Raw genomic sequence first — 16,312 nt, forward strand, 5'->3', positions numbered from 1 at the left:
GAAGTGGTAGAATCTGGGGTAAGTTAATGACAATGTGGGGAGAATTAAAAACAGGATGAATGTAAGATTAGTGTTTATAGATGGTTTATAGTCTGCACTATATCGGAGGGTGGAAGAGCTTGCTCCTGTATTGCGTGACTCTCAAAACAAAGACAGAAAGGTCAAAGATGAAGTGGAATGGAGACTTTTTACAGAGTGATCAAGCAATGTAGATGAGACCTACGTACAAGCACTGAATACTATGATAAATTGGGAGGAGCACAGCTGCTTCATTTGTAACAGTGCTTAGAAACCCAATGGAGAGGAAAGGGAGAGGTAAAATGCAAGTGTTACATATCCTGCTGTTGCAGGGGATAGCAAAATGAGACGGAGAGCAGGTGTGTTGGAGGGGATTTGAACCAGAATGTCACAAGTGGAATGGTCACTTTAGAAGGTTGCAAGGGGAGGAAATGGCAGAATATGTCTGGTAGTACCATTTTTGGGGGAAAAGTGTGAAATTACAATTGAACATTGAACATTGAGATAGATAATAAGGATGAAGAGTGGCCTAACCTGGTTCTCAATGGTCAAAGAGGGCATAATAATAGGATAGTGAGAAATGAAACGGACATGGTTGAGAGCCTTATTAAATGTGAAGGAGTAAGAAATAACTACAGAAATAACTGATAACTGGTTTAAATCGAAGGTAGACACAAAATGCCAGAGTAACTCAGCGGGCCGGGCAGCATCTCGGGAGAAAAGGAATGGGTGACGTTTCGGGTCAAGACCCTTCTTCAGATTGAAGAGGGGTCTCGACCCGAAACGTCACCATTCCTTCTCTCCCGAGATGCTGCCTGACCCGCTGAATTACTCTGGCATTTTGAGTCCACCTTATTAAATATGATATGGATAAAGAAAGGCATACTGGATCTGCTGCTCTGGAGGGAGGTCTATCAAAACTGGTGCAATGGATTTACAGAGAATTAAATGGATTCCTTTCTGGATGGTTGTGCAATCTATTTTCTCAGTATTATGTTCACATAATAGTGGTATTTTAACGGAAGCATTGTCATGTAAAAGTCTTATTCAATAGGAAGGGTATGTGAATTAACATAAGTGAACAGCTGTGAAATAATTTTGGTTTTGAGGGAATTATTCATGCAATCAAACTGAACTTCAATTTATGGCACAGAGAAATAAAGTGCCTGAGATGTTCTTCTCAAGGAGTGCAGTAAAGTTTTTTTTTTTTTTGCATGTTGTTTTCCATAAGCTAATGAATTTTTCCTGTTTGCTGTAATTTATGATGTCTTTGTTGCTAAGCTCATAACATTTGATACAATTTCCCACCAAGTTTACAGGAAGAAACCCATTGACTGTTCACTTCCTATAATTGATTCTCACAGAACCTGGGAGCTGCCCACTCCCCCACACTTTGTGATGTGACTGAGTTGGAGAACCGGCAGTCGCTGTTCTCTGAGACTTCCTTCCTTAGATCTGAACAGAGACACAGTGGCCTTATCACGAATGCAGTCATGCAGAGAGAGACTGTCACATAGCCTGGTGTATTTTCATCATTGGAGAAACACAATGCCTGGCACCGACAGTTCTGTCACAAGCGATTTTACCCATGAATATGATTACGAACCAGCTTGTTTTCTCTAAATTGAATGTAAGAAGCACATTAAAGTTAATGTAATTGCTTGTATGTCACTCGCTTACTAATAGAAGCAATCTGTCTATATCAGCTATCGTTAGACAGTGTGGCTGTGTGATGCATTTATTCCCTGGAAACAAGTTGCCACCTGCTGCATTTACCTTTAAATGGGATCACAGTTAGGATTGAACAGGTAAATTCCATCAATGGCTCGATTTATTGAGGCAGGTACTACCTGGTGAACTACATGGTGTTGATCATGACTTGGTGATGATCGTGACAATTGGCAGCAGCATTGTGCAGCTGAATGGTGACTGCACTCTCCCTTGTTGACGATGTTTGACTTGAAGGAGTGGCTCTGCCTGATGCCACTTTGGTTATTTACGCTCCGGGCAAAAAGTGAAGAATTGCCTTGGAGACGAGTAGTGTCCAGATACCATAGTCCAGATAGTCAGAAAAGAAGGTGAGGTGCAATTTGACAGAAAAAAATAGGTAATGGCATATTTTTGAATAATATATTTATTTTCAAATATAATTTCCATGAAGCTTTAATTAAAACTCCTCAATGCATTATTCCTTGTTATAGGCAAATACATAGTGGTGTATGCACATATATAGATCATTTTGTTCAGATTTTCAAAGATGCCGGACCACGTTTCCGGATAATCGGCAGAGGACCTGTATTTAATAATATAAATGCTTTAGGATCCATGAAATCAAGCATTTCTAATATTCATAAATGTAATTGACTACCAGTGCAGTCAAGGTTGAAACATGAACAGGGCCACCTATGGACCTGTGCATGTATTTTTCTCATGTTCTACGCAGAGTGTTTTTATATTCTCATCAAATTTAAGTAAAATGTGACCCACAGCCTCCTTTCATAAACCTCCAGCTTTTCCATTGAAATCCATTTACTTTTTCATCGTCTTTTCACAATATTTCATAAAAATCTATTCTCTGCCCTGAACTATCTCTGAACGTTTCTGGAAGTGCATGCATCCTAATTCTCATTCAATATGGCTGGATCTCATTTGAAGAAACTAGCTGCGCTGTTTGATGGTTTAAGTCGGATGGATATCCTGGAAGAGCATGAATCTGATTAGTGTTTTAACAAGTTGGATTGTGCCTGTCACTGGGTATTAATGATGAGAAGCTCTCGACACTCTGCTAGTTTGGGATGGGGAATGGAGGATGAGGGTAGGTATCAATATATCCATGGACTTGGTCCGTACATATGTTTTGATGTGAAACTGCTCAAAATGTAAGCCAAATCTCTTTACAAAATAAAAAAATATATATCCAAAATTGGTTTAGTTTAGCTTAGAGATATAGCGTGGAAATTACCCCTTCATTCCATGCCGATCATTGAGCAGCCGTTCACACCAGTGTTATATTATCCCACTTTCTCATCCACTCCCTCCACACGAGGCGATTTGCAGAGGTCAATTAACTGAGAGATCTGCATCTTTGGGATGTGGAAGGAAACTGGAGCATCTGAAGAAAACCCATGCAGTCACAGGGAAAATGTGTAAGCTCCACACAGACAGCACCGAATGACCTGGTCTCTGGTGTTATGAGACAGCACTTTTACCAGCTGTGCCACTGTGCTGCCTTAAAATAGGGCTTCCAGATATTTTACAAAAGGAAGATATTTATCAAAAGATGATAGGATAGATTTGCAGCAAATCATATTGAATGTTAAAAAAATATATAACAGCATAACAAGTATGCTGTATCTGGTTGCTGGAACATTTCACAGTAATTTCACCCATGTTAAAGTTAACTTGCTTTGCCTTCCTCAGTCCGATGGAGATACTTTCTGGAATTCCATTATGTCCAGGCTATTTGGAAGAAATTGGGAAGCAAGTGTTGCAATTTCAGACACAAATTGCAAATACAGCCTCTGAAGTCCTTCTCCAGGGCAATAACAATTAAGCTCTGTGACCTTTATCAGGAGGACCTCCAGCCACCCTCAGGCAATGTTATCAGAGCCGTCCTCTCATCAGTTAGTGTGATCCTCACCTTCCATCTACTACACTTTGAACTATCTTTAATCAGACTTTATCTCGCACTAAACAATATACCCTTTATTCTGTATCTATGTATTGTGGACAGCCTGATTGTAATCTTGAATAGTCTTTTCATTGACTGGGTGGCATGAACAACAAAGCTTATCACTGTACCTCGGTACATGTGACAATAATAATGTAAACTGAAGCATGCAGGGTGCCACTGCAAGTCAAGGCCAGAGCTGCTCTGGAAACTCTCAAGTGGTGGGGAGGAGGGCAAGTATTGGGCCAGTTGTTGCCTCCTGAGAGTGTTGGTCACTTCCACAAATCCACAATACAGGAGCTACGCAAACATTTAATTGGTCATTCATCTGCATAATTCTCAAGGATCCCGAGGACAGAAAGGTATCTTGACCTCACAGCCTTTGAGATGTTGGAGTGACAGTGTTTGGCATATTTTAAGGAATGTTCTGTTAGCGTGTCTTTTCATCGTGAAATATATGAACGCGTAACTTCTGCAACAAGAATGATTTCCATGCAGGTTGAATTATGGTCTTAAATATAAATGAACGAGATAAAACTTCCAGTTATGTAAACATCCTTCACAGCACTGGGATATTCCAAAGCATGTTTGAAGCTTGGAAGTGACTGTGCAGCCTGACATAGTTCCAATGCCATCTTTAAATTAACTGAATATGCCAATGTTGTTGGACAGATAACATGTAACAATGAGTCTGAGTAGAGGAGGGAGGGTAATAATCTGACTGAATGGTGCCAGGACTGTGATTTTGGTCCCAACACGAGCAAAAACCAAGGAGGTGATTGTCAACGTCAGGAGGGAAATCCAAGGCCCCATGGACCTGTCTCCATTGACAGGACGGTGGAGAGAGTCAACAGCTTCAAGTTCACGTACATGCATATCTCTGAAGATCTGTCCTGGGCCCAGAACTTTGACGCAATCACAAAGAAAGCTCATCAATACCTTTACTCCCTTTGAAGATTGAAGAGATTCGGCATGTCACTGAATACTCTTTTGAACTTCTACATCTGTATGGTAGAGTGCATAATAACTGGTTGCGTCATGGCCTGGTTCAGTAACTTGATCACCCAGGAATGAAGGAGGTTGCAGAAACTGGTGGCTATTGTCCTGTGCAACATTAGTATTGACCACCATCAAAGGGATATACAGGAAGGCAGTTAATATCATCAAAGCCCAACACCACACTGGCCACATTCTCATCTCACTGTTCCCAATGAAGGAAGTACAGGAGCTTGAGCAATACTACTTCCGGGTTCAAGAACAGCTTTCCCCCATCAACCATCAGGCTCCTGAACCACATGGCAAACTATAACTACAATCTTACTTCAAATCACTATTGACTTTGTTTTGGTTGCATTACATACAAAACTGTGCACTATAATGGTTTAGTTATCTAGTATTACTGACAATTTATTATATTATTGTTTATTTATTTTATGTTATTGCGGTGTAGGGCCTGTAAATCTGCAGCAAGTAAGAATTTTCCGCTACTCATGCACATGGCAACTAAACACACTTGACTCTTGACTCTTGTGGTTGCTGGGAACCACCACAACCAATTTACATTGACCAAAGCTCCATGGTTAGTGTTATGATCATGCTTACAGGCAAATATTGGCCAAGACACCTGTTTGAACTCCATTGGACTTCTTTGAACTATTACCATAGATCTTTGATGGTGACTTTAGAGAGAGAACGGTGCCTTATGTAAATGATCGCCCCTTCAATATTGGCATGGTGCTCCACGGCAGTGCTGCCACAGAGTTTCTGTATAAGTCTCAGAGAAGGTTTGGATCTGCAATTTTCTGATTCAGGCAGACTGTGTTACATTTAGCAATGCTAAATGGTGCCTGACCTACATTCCAAATGCACTTTGGAAATTGAAGAACTAGGAAATGGCTCTTCAAAGGAACAAAGTGAACCTTTTGTTGCCTTAACTTCAGAACCCACTGTGACATTTGCACAAACAAGTCTGAGCAGGGATAAAATGGTTATAATTCTCATTTGTTGCAAAAATAAAAAGAGAATCCCAGCCCTCTGATCATGCAGACATGGCTGTTTCTACTGGCCTCGCCAAGAAAACTTGCAACCCCCTTGCCCCATCATTCTTTGCCTTCATCCTCTGATCATGTCTGGTACCAGTTGCTTGGTGCTGGGACCAGATCTCATTGTCCTTGCCTCCAGCTTCCTGCATGTTATCTTCTTCATGCAACAGGCAGGTCTTCTGGTCATCTTTGGTGGTAGTGGTGACTGGAGATTTGGTGTTGGCTACAATGTGAGATAACAATAAGGCCCTGTAGTAAGGCGTAGTAATTGGGATTGCTGGATTTTTAGATCTTCAGTTGTTCTGGAAGTGGAGAAAGTGTGGATGTCTCCCTATCCCCATTTGTGAGCTGTTATGCCAGACCTGTTGAGACAAAAAAAACAACTGTTAGAGCAACCACAAAAATGATGGGTTGACACAAGAGATTACATATGCAGGCAACTTGAGTGCAGAGGAACTCAGCAGATCAGACAGTGTCCGTGGAGGGAAAAGGACATGGGACATTTTGGGTCAGGACTCTTCTTCAGTCTCAGAAATTCTGAACTGCTTTCAGTATGGATAGGGCTTTCCAGTCACTGGTGTGGTTAGTGTAAATGTGAGGGAGTGTAGGATTTGTGGAAGGAAATGTGGAGGAAGAATCAATATGTACAGATCCACAGCTGATTCTGTTTCTGCTTTCTACTGCACAATGGCCAACAGCTGGCCAACAGCGAGCAGGTTTCGCTCGCGTGGGTACTGGTTGCAAAAGGGTTATTTAGATTTTTATGTGGGCAAGTTTGGTGAGATGATCCATGTCCAAGTTGTCGAGCTGTGACTTGAAGAGTGACAAGGTTGGTGCACATCTGGTGGTGTCGGGAAGGATGTTCCACTCTGGGATAGTCCATGGATACAGTGATTGTAGGTGGTGTCGGGAAGGATGTTCCACTCTGGGATAGTCCATGGATACAGTGACTGTAGGTGGTGTCGGGAAGGATGTCCCACTCTGGGATAGTCCATGGATAGAGTGACTGTAGGTGGTGTCGGGAAGGATGTTCCACTCTGGGATAGTCCATGGATAGAGTGACTGTAGGTGGTGTCGGGAAGGATGTTCCACTCTGGGATAGTCCATGGATAGAGTGACTGTAGGTGGTGTCGGGAAGGATGTTCCACTCTGGGATAGCCCATGGATACAGTGACTGTAGGTGGTGTCGGGAAGGATGTTCCACTCTGGGATAGTCCATGGATAGAGTGACTGTAGGTGGCTATTTTTATTTGCTCTAATTCTTGTATAAATGAAGTGACCTGAGGACTGTCCTGTACATTTCCAGGTATTGAATTGAATGCAGTGAGAGATGTTACTGGGGATGATGCCGTGAGTCTCTTTGCAGACAGTACATAAGCGGGCTTTGGAGCACCTTGATTCCAGCGACTCCCAGCCAAGGCGGTTTAACATAACAGACGCTTGACTGTCTTGAGTAGTCGTTACAAACAAACTGTGCTGCATGGTTTGATAACTGGAATGATAACATTGCTCCTGACTTCCCACCTCTTGCTTATTATTCATGCATGATCCCTTCCTTGGAGACTACTCCCATGAGAGTTGTCAGCTTTCACTTACATTGTAGGAATGGGTTCAGGAAAATCTAGAGTCAGATAAAGTCGTGCTGCAGGCAGAGATAGAGTGGGAGGAAAAGCATGGGTAAGAGGTCCGAATGTGCTTGGTTCTTAACTGTCACCCAAAGTACCGCAATAGCCATTCTGTCGTATTTGATCATTGCACTGAAGACCAAACAAAATGCGGCATTTCTTCTCGGGACAACCAAGAGTCTGAAGAAAGGTCTCGACCAAAATATATCTCCAGAAATGCTGCCTGTCCCACTGAGTTACTCCAGCATTTTGTGTCTATCCGTGGGCAATAGTTGTCTGATTCCAAATGATGCTCCCATTTTGAGAATGCATTAAAATGCTACTGCCTATACAGATTGTTCTGTATATAAAGGATATGACCCTTTAAAATGTTTTGTTGGGCTCTCCTAGTTTGCTCTCTGAAGATTTTGTGCAGTTTGCTCTCCTGCTGACTGCCATCTGCTGTCAGTCTCCTCTCTACACATCCATACCACCTTTTGGCTATGGTTGTTGCCAAACATTCCAGTCTGCTTCAGCCACCCAGAGCAGTTGGAAATAAAGCAGCTTAGCAACCAAAATGAAATGAACTGGTGAAAGCAGACAGAGGACAAAAATACAAGGCAGCTGTAGATTCACTGAACCTGTCCCAGCCCATAAATCGTCAACACCATTAACACACTTGCTTGCATTTTATGCATTACAGACTTTTAAGGAGTACTATTTATATGTCCAAGAAACGGTTGATATATCCCAGGGCAGTTCAGCACAGGAGCCAGGTGTATTTTCAACCTAACTAAGAATGGGAGGCTGGAAACCCGTGTGGATTGAAAGGTATTACCCTTGGGTTAGATAAGTTGGGAGCTAAATCAGTCCCTGAAATTATGTTGAGATAGCCTTTATATAGTTTTCCATTTTATATTGATTTCTGAGGCCCTTGCTGGCAACATTCCTGGTAAGGTTATTATGTTTGCACTTGAGCCAGCTGCTTAATTGCTTTTTCGTTGTGCAGAAATAAGGCTGATTTTTGTTATTGCCTACGTTTACTTCATTTCCCAGTTACACCAAATGCAGTGCCATCTGAAACAATTTTTTTTTCATTTATCATTTATCATTTTTCATTTTGGATTTTTGAGGATTATCTCAGATTTGGTTCACAGCATAAGACCAAGCAGATCGGGACAATGCTTAATTCCAAATGCTTTGCATTCTTCACACATAAAGATCAAAACCATGACCTGTACAGATTAAGTCCCAGGGGATAATGACATTCTGGAATGTTCCCAGTTTGAAAAAAATATCATCTTTCATGTTCAAATGGAATGGGAGAGGCATGAAGTAAAGGTTTGTGATAGCAAGGCACATTTATAATAAATTATATTTACCTGCAGGAAATTTAAAAGAAAAAATTAGAGTTCAGTCTAAAAGAAACTTTGGGTGGATTGATTTTTGACCACTTATTTCACGAGCGCAAAGCATATAACATATAACATATAACAACTACAGCATGGAAACAGGCCTGTCCGGCCCTACCAGTCCACGCCGACCATTCTCCCTGACCTAGTCTCATCTACCTGCACTCAGACCATAACCCTCCAATCCCCTCCTATCCATATACCTATCCAATTTACTCTTAAATAATAAAATCGAGCCAGCCTCCACCACTTCCTCCGGAAGCCCATTCCATACAGCCACAACCCTCTGAGTAAAGAAGTTCCCCCTCATGTTACCCCTAAACCTTTGTCCCTCAATTCTGAAGCTATGTCCCCTTGTTGGAATCTTCCCCACTCTCAAAGGGAAAAGCCTACCCACGTCAACTCTGTCCGTCCCTCTCAAAATTTTAAAAACCTCTATCAAGTCCCCCCTCAACCTTCTACGCTCCAAAGAATAAAGACCCAACCTGTTCAACCTCTCTCTGTAGCCTAAGTGCTGAAACCCAGGCAACATTCTAGTAAATCTCCTCTGTACCCTCTCCATTTTGTCGACATCCTTCCTATAATTTGGTGACCAGAACTGCACACCATACTCCAGATTCGGCCTCACCAATGCCCTGTACAATTTCAACATTACATCCCAACTTCTATACTCGATGCTCTGATTTATAAAGGCAAGCATACCAAACGCCTTCTTCACCACATGAGATTCCACCTTCAGGGAACAATGCACAGTTATTCCCAGATCCCTCTGTTCCACTGCATTCCTCAATTCCCTACCATTTACCCTGTACGTCCTATTTTGATTTGTCCTACCAAAATGCAGCACCTCACACTTATCAGCATTAAACTCCATCTGCCATCTTTCAGCCCACCCTTCCAAAAGGCCCAAGTCTCTCTGTAGACTTTGAAAATCTACCTCACTATCAACTACTCCACCTATCTTAGTATCATCTGCATATTTACTAATCCAATTTGCCACACCATCATCCAGATCATTAATGTAAATGACAAACAACAGTGGACCCAACACAGATCCTTGGGGCACTCCACTAGACACTGGCCTCCAACCTGACATACAATTGTCAACCGTTACCCTCTGGTATCTCCCATTCAGCCATTGTTGAATCCATCTTGCAACCTCACTATTAATACCCAACGATTTAACCTTCTTAATCAACCTTCCATGTGGAACCTTGTCAAATGCCTTACTGAAGTCCATATAGACAACATCCACAGCCTTGCCCTTATCAATTTCCCTGGTAACCTCTTCAAAAAATTCAAGAAGATTAGTCAAACATGACCTTCCAGGCACAAATCCATGTTGACTGTTTCTAATCAGGCCTTGATTATCCAAATAATTATATATATTGTCCCTAAGTATCTTTTCCATTAATTTTCCCACCACAGACGTCAAACTAATCGGTCTATAATTGCTAGGTTTACTTTTAGAACCTTTTTTAAACAAAGGCACAACATGCGCAATGCGCCAATCTTCCGGCACCATCCCTGTTTCTAATGACGTTTGAAATATTTACGTCATAGCCCCTGCTATTTCTGCACTAACTTCCCTCAATGTCCTAGGGAATATCCTATCAGGACCTGGAGACTTATCCACTTTTATATTCTTCAAAAGTGTCCGTACCTCCTCTTCTTTAATCCTCCTAATTTCCATCACTACTCTACTTGTTTCGCTTACCTCACATAATTCAATATCCTTCTCCTCGGTAAATACCGAAGAAAAGAAATTGTTTAATATCTCCCCCATTTCTTCCGGCTCAGCACATAGCTGTCCACTCTGACTCTCTAATGGACCAATTTTATCCCTCACTATCCTTTTGCTATTGACATATCTGTAGAACCCCTTGGGGTTTACTTTTACATTACTTGCCAAAGCAGCCTCATATCTTTTTTTCGCTTTTCTAATTTCCTTTTTAAGATTCCTTTTTCATTCTTTATATTCCTCAAGAACCTCATTTACTCCCTGCCGCTTATATTTATTGTATATCTCCCTCTTTTTCCGAACCAAGTGTCCAATTTCCCTAGAAAACCACGGCTCTTTCAAATTATTATTCTTTCCTTTCCACCGAACAGGGACATAAAGACTCTGTACTCTCAAAATTTCACCTTTAAATATCCTCCATTTCTCTATTATATCCTTTTCATAAAACAACAATTTCCATTTCACTCCTTTTAAATCCTTTCTCATCTCCTCAAAATTAGCCTTTCTCCAATCCAAAATCTCAACCCTTGGTCCAGATTTGACCTTCTCCATAATGATATTGAAACTAATGGCATTATGATCACTAGACCCAAAGTGCTCCTCAACACATACCTCCGTCACCTGACCCATCTCATTTCCTAACAGGAGGTCCAACACTGCCCCTTCTCTGGTAGGCACCTCTACGTATTGCTGCAAAAAACTATCCTGCACACATTTTACAAACTCCAAACCATCCAGCCCTTTAACAGAATGTGATTCCCAGTCTATATACGGAAAATTGAAATCACCCACAATCACCACTCTGTGCTTACTACTAATATCTGCTATCTCCTTACATATTTGCTCTTCCAATTCTCGTTCCCTATTTGGCGGTCTATAATACACCCCTATAAGTGTTGCTAAACCTTTCTCATTTCTGAGTTCCACCCAAACAGCCTCCTTAATCGAGCCTTCTAGTCTGTCCTGCCAAAGCACTGCTGTGATATCCTCCCTGACAAGCAATGCAACACCCCCACCTCTTGCCCCTCCGATTCTATCACATCTGAAACAATGAAATCCTGGAATATTTAATTGCCAATCGCAACCCTCCTGCAACCATGTTTCACTGATCGCCACAACATCATACTTCCAGATGTCAATCCAGGCTCTAAGCTCATCCACCTTTCTTACAATGCTCCTAGCATTAAAATATACACATTTAACTTGTGACTTTTGACCTCAAGATAATTTAAAATGTAAAATCTTGTTTCAGACATTCAAAAATATGCTTAAAATGGGTTCTATCTAAAAGGGGTTAATATGTGTTAGTATCGAATACGAAATTGCAAACTGGCATCTCTTCTTTAGTTTAAGTTCAGAGATACAGCACGGAAACAGGACCTGTGGCCCACCGATCCCCGCACACTAACACTATCCTACCGTCCCAGCAGACCCATTGTCTCTGCCTGCTCATGCCCCACAGAACTTATTTCCACTTACCCTGACTCCATCCTATCCCCCCTGGTTAAATCCCACCCCACCTACGTCCAAGACACCTCACACGCTCTCCATCTCCTCGATAACTTCCGGTTCCCAGGCCCCCACTCCCTCATCTTCACCATGGATGTCCAGTCACTCTACACTTCCATCCCCCACAAGGATGGTCTCGAAGCCCTCCATTTCTTCCTCGACCGTAGAACCAGCCAATCCCCATCTACCAACACTCTCCTCCACCTAGCAGAGCTGGTTCTTACCCTCAACAACTTCTCCTTTGACTCCTCCCACTTCCTCCAAACCAGAGGCGTAGCTATGGGCACTCGCATGGGCCCTAGCTACGCCTGCCTCTTTGTCGGGTATGTCGAACAATCCTTGTTCCGGGCGTACACCAGCCCCATCCCCGAACTCTACCTCCACTACATCGACGACTGCATTGGTGCTACCTCTTGTACCCATGCAGAACTCACTGACTTCATACACTTCACCTCCAATTTCCATCCTGCCCTTAAATATACCTGGACTATCTCCGACATCTCCCTCCCGTTTCTGGACCTCACCATCTCCATCACAGGAGACAGGCACGTGACTGACATTTATTATAAACCCACTGACTCGCACAGCTATCTGGACTACACTTCTTCCCACCCTGTCTCCTGCAAAAAGTCTATCCCCTACTCCCAATTCCTCCGTCTACGCCACATCTGCGCCCGGGATCAGGTGTTTCACACTAGGGCGTCAGAGATGTCCTCATTCTTCAGGAAACGGGGCTTCCCCTCCTCCATTATAGATGAGGCTCTCACTAGGGTCTCTTCTACATCCCGCAGCTCCGCTCTTGCTCCCCCTACCCCCACTCGCAATAAGGACAGAATCCCCCTCGTTCTCACCTTCCACCCCACCAGCCAGCGGATCCAACAAATCAACCGCCAACATTTCCGTCACCTACAACGGGACCCCACCACTGGCCATATCTTCCCATCCCCTTTCCTCTCTGCATTCCGCAGAGACCGTTCCCTCCGTAACTCCCTGGTCCACTCGTCCCTTCCCACCCAAACCACCCCATCCCCGGGCACTTTCCCCTGCAACCGCACGAGATGCAACACCTGTCCCTTTACCTCCCCCCTCAACTCCATCCAAGGACCCAAACAGTCTTTCCAGGTGAGACAGAGGTTCACCCAACTTTCCAACTTTAGGTAGTTTCTCTGTCCCTCCCTTCCCCTCCCCCTTCCCAGATCTCCCTCTATCTTCCTGTCTCCACCTATATCCTTCCTTTGTCCCGCCCCCCTGACATCAGTCTGAAGAAGGGTCTCGACCCGAAACATCACCCATTCCTTCTCTCCTGAGATGCTGCCTGACCTGCTGAGTTTCTCCAGCATTTTGTGAATAAATACCTTCGATTTGTACCAGCATCTGCAGTTATTTTCTAACACTATCCTACGCACACTGGGGACAATTTTTACATTTACCAAGCCAATTAACCTACAAATCTGTACGTCTTTGGAGTGTGGGAGGAAACCGAAGATCTCGGAGAAAACCCACGCAGGACACGGGAAGAACGTACAAATTCCGTACAGACAGCACCCGTAGTCGGGATGGAACCCGGGTCTCTGGTGCTGTCAGGCAGTAGCTTTACCGCTGTGCCACCGTGCCCTACATCTTACATCTCTGATTTATGTTTGGTGACTTCACTCAAAATCTGCCTTAATTAATGCTATTACCAAAATCACATCTACACCCACAGAAAAATCATGTATAAATAACAAAATCTGTTAGACACACAGAAAAGAGTCAGGGAAAATTGCTGTTACAGGCTCTCTATTTGTATTTTAAAATGTAATGAGATTACATTTCCATGCCTTGGCATGGTATTAATAGAACAGTTATTGCCTCAACGTGCACTAAGTGCCTTGAGTTGGTTAATTTGGGCATCAAATCATAATGGAGTAGATTAAAGCATTGTCACTCACCGAGGAAGATACAGGGCAGGATTTGTTTTACTTTGAGTAGGAACGAACTGCAGATGCCGGTTTAAACTGAAGATAGACACTAAAAGCTGGAGTAACTCAGCAAGTCAGGCAGTATCTCTGGAGAGAAGGAATGAGTGACGTTTTGGGTCGAGACCCTTCTTCAGTCTCAAACATCACCCATTCCTTCTCTCCAGGGATGCTGCCTGTCCCGCTGAGTTACTCCAGCTTTCTGTGTCTCTCTTCAGTTTTACTTTGAACAGTGTTTGAGAGGTTTTGAAGCTTCTGAATGAGACAACATACAGAAACAATCATCTATGTCTAATCAGTGGAGATGCTGACACCAAATGTTACCAACTCCATGTTGTACTTCATCTGAAATTCATTCCATTAATCTCAAATGAACTGAATTTGAGTGGAATGCCTAACTGCTACACTTTGTGCCACTGATTGCAGATGAATGTTTGGGCATTGAGGATTTTTCTGGGGGGCATCATTTACCCACCTATCTATGTTTGTTGGAGATTTTCTTTCCACCCTCCCTACATTCTCACATCTCACCAGCTTGAATCCATTATATCACAAAAACTCTCATCCCATACAAGCATCACTCCAAGAGTTCAAGCCAGCTGCAGGCTGCAGTGGCAGGACATTAGGCCTATTTCTCATGTCCAGGTCATGTATAAAAGTGATTTTACACTGGGCAAATTGCACTTGTGATTATTTCAGTGTGAAATTGCGCCCATTGGCAAATTGGCTGGGATCGTTGGTGTGTGATTGTCCTTGGCACAGCTGATGTTTCCTTGGTATCAGCTGTGCAACACGTTTCTTCATTGCTGGCATAAATTAGAGCTTTGAGATTGCCAATGCAAAACCACCTCATTGGCGAGCCTCGGACTATCTTTGATCGGACTTTACTGGCTTTATCTCGCACTAAAAGTTATTTCCTTATCATGCATCCATACACAGTGAATAGCTTGACTGTAATAGACACAAAATGCTAGAGTAACTCAGCCAGACAGGCAGCATCTATGGAGGGAAGGAATGGGTGACATTTTGTGTCGAGACCCTTCTTCATTCCTTCTCTCCAGAGATGCTGCCAGTCCCGCTGAGTTACTCCAGCATTTTGTGTCTATCTTCGATTTAAACCAGCATCTGCAGTTCTTTCCTACACTGCTTGTTTGTAATAGAAACATAGAAAATGGGTGCAGGAGATAGTTGGGGGATTATTCAGAACCAGGGGTAGGCCATTTAGAATGAAGATGAGGAAAAACTTTTTCAGTCAGAGAGTTGTAAATCTGTGGAATTCTCTGCCTCAGAAGGCAGTGGAGGCCAATTCTCTGGATGCTTTCAAAAGAGTTGGATAGAGCTCTTAATGATAGCGGAGTCAGGGGGTATGGGGAGAGGGCAGGAACGGGGTACTGATTGTGGATGATCAGCCATGATCACATTGAATGGTGGTGCTGGCTCAAAGTGCCGAATGGCCTCCTCCTGCACCTATTGTCTATTGTCTACTTCGGCACACGTGACAATAAACTAAACTAAACTAAACAGAAATAGTAACTGAAGTAGCTCCCTTCAGATTGGTTGGAGTGCTGGTTGCACCCATTCAGAAGCATACAGGAGGCAGAGAGTGCTGTGGATGGTGGGTCCATGGAGATGGTCACTCCACAGGTTCAGTCAGGTGACACACGGAAAGATTTAGAGTCATAGAGCTATGCTGCTGGAAGCAGTCCCTTCAGCCCAGCTTGTCCATGCTGATGAAATTGGCATTCTGAGATATTCCCATTTACCTGCATTTGGCCCACATCTCTCTAAACTCTTCCTATCTATAGGCCTATCCAAAAGTCTTTTGAGTGTTTTGAGTCCTTTAGCTCTTGTGGCAGATATGGACTAACCTTCGAGCAAAAATGTTGCCTCTGAGTCCCGCTTAAATCTCGCCATTCGCTTAAGCCTATGCCCTCGAGTTTTGGAAAGTCGAGAATACCTTGGACTCTATCTTGCCCGAAAGGTTATACCTGTTGTCCTGTAGCTGTGTACTGTGGACGGCTTGATTGTAATCATTTATAGTCTTTTCTTTGACTGGATGACAATAATAAATGAAACTAAAACGAAACAAACGCTAGGCAGGTAGAACAGAAGTCCCATGTGGCTATTCCCCTGTCAAACATGTACACCAGTTTGGATACTATTAGGTTGGATAACCTCTCTGGGAAGCCAGATCAGTGAGTCATCAGCCAGTGAAGCCACATAGAAGTAAGAAGGGATGATCACTTTGATGGGGTTGAATTATAGGCCCCAAATATCAGCAGGAATTAGAAGAGCAAATTCATAAGGAGAATAGCTGGATTGAAATAGGGTTGTAACAGTAGGTGATTTTAACTTTCC

Source organism: Rhinoraja longicauda, chromosome 7 (assembly GCF_053455715.1).
Source record: "Rhinoraja longicauda isolate Sanriku21f chromosome 7, sRhiLon1.1, whole genome shotgun sequence".
NCBI lineage: Eukaryota > Metazoa > Chordata > Chondrichthyes > Rajiformes > Arhynchobatidae > Rhinoraja > Rhinoraja longicauda.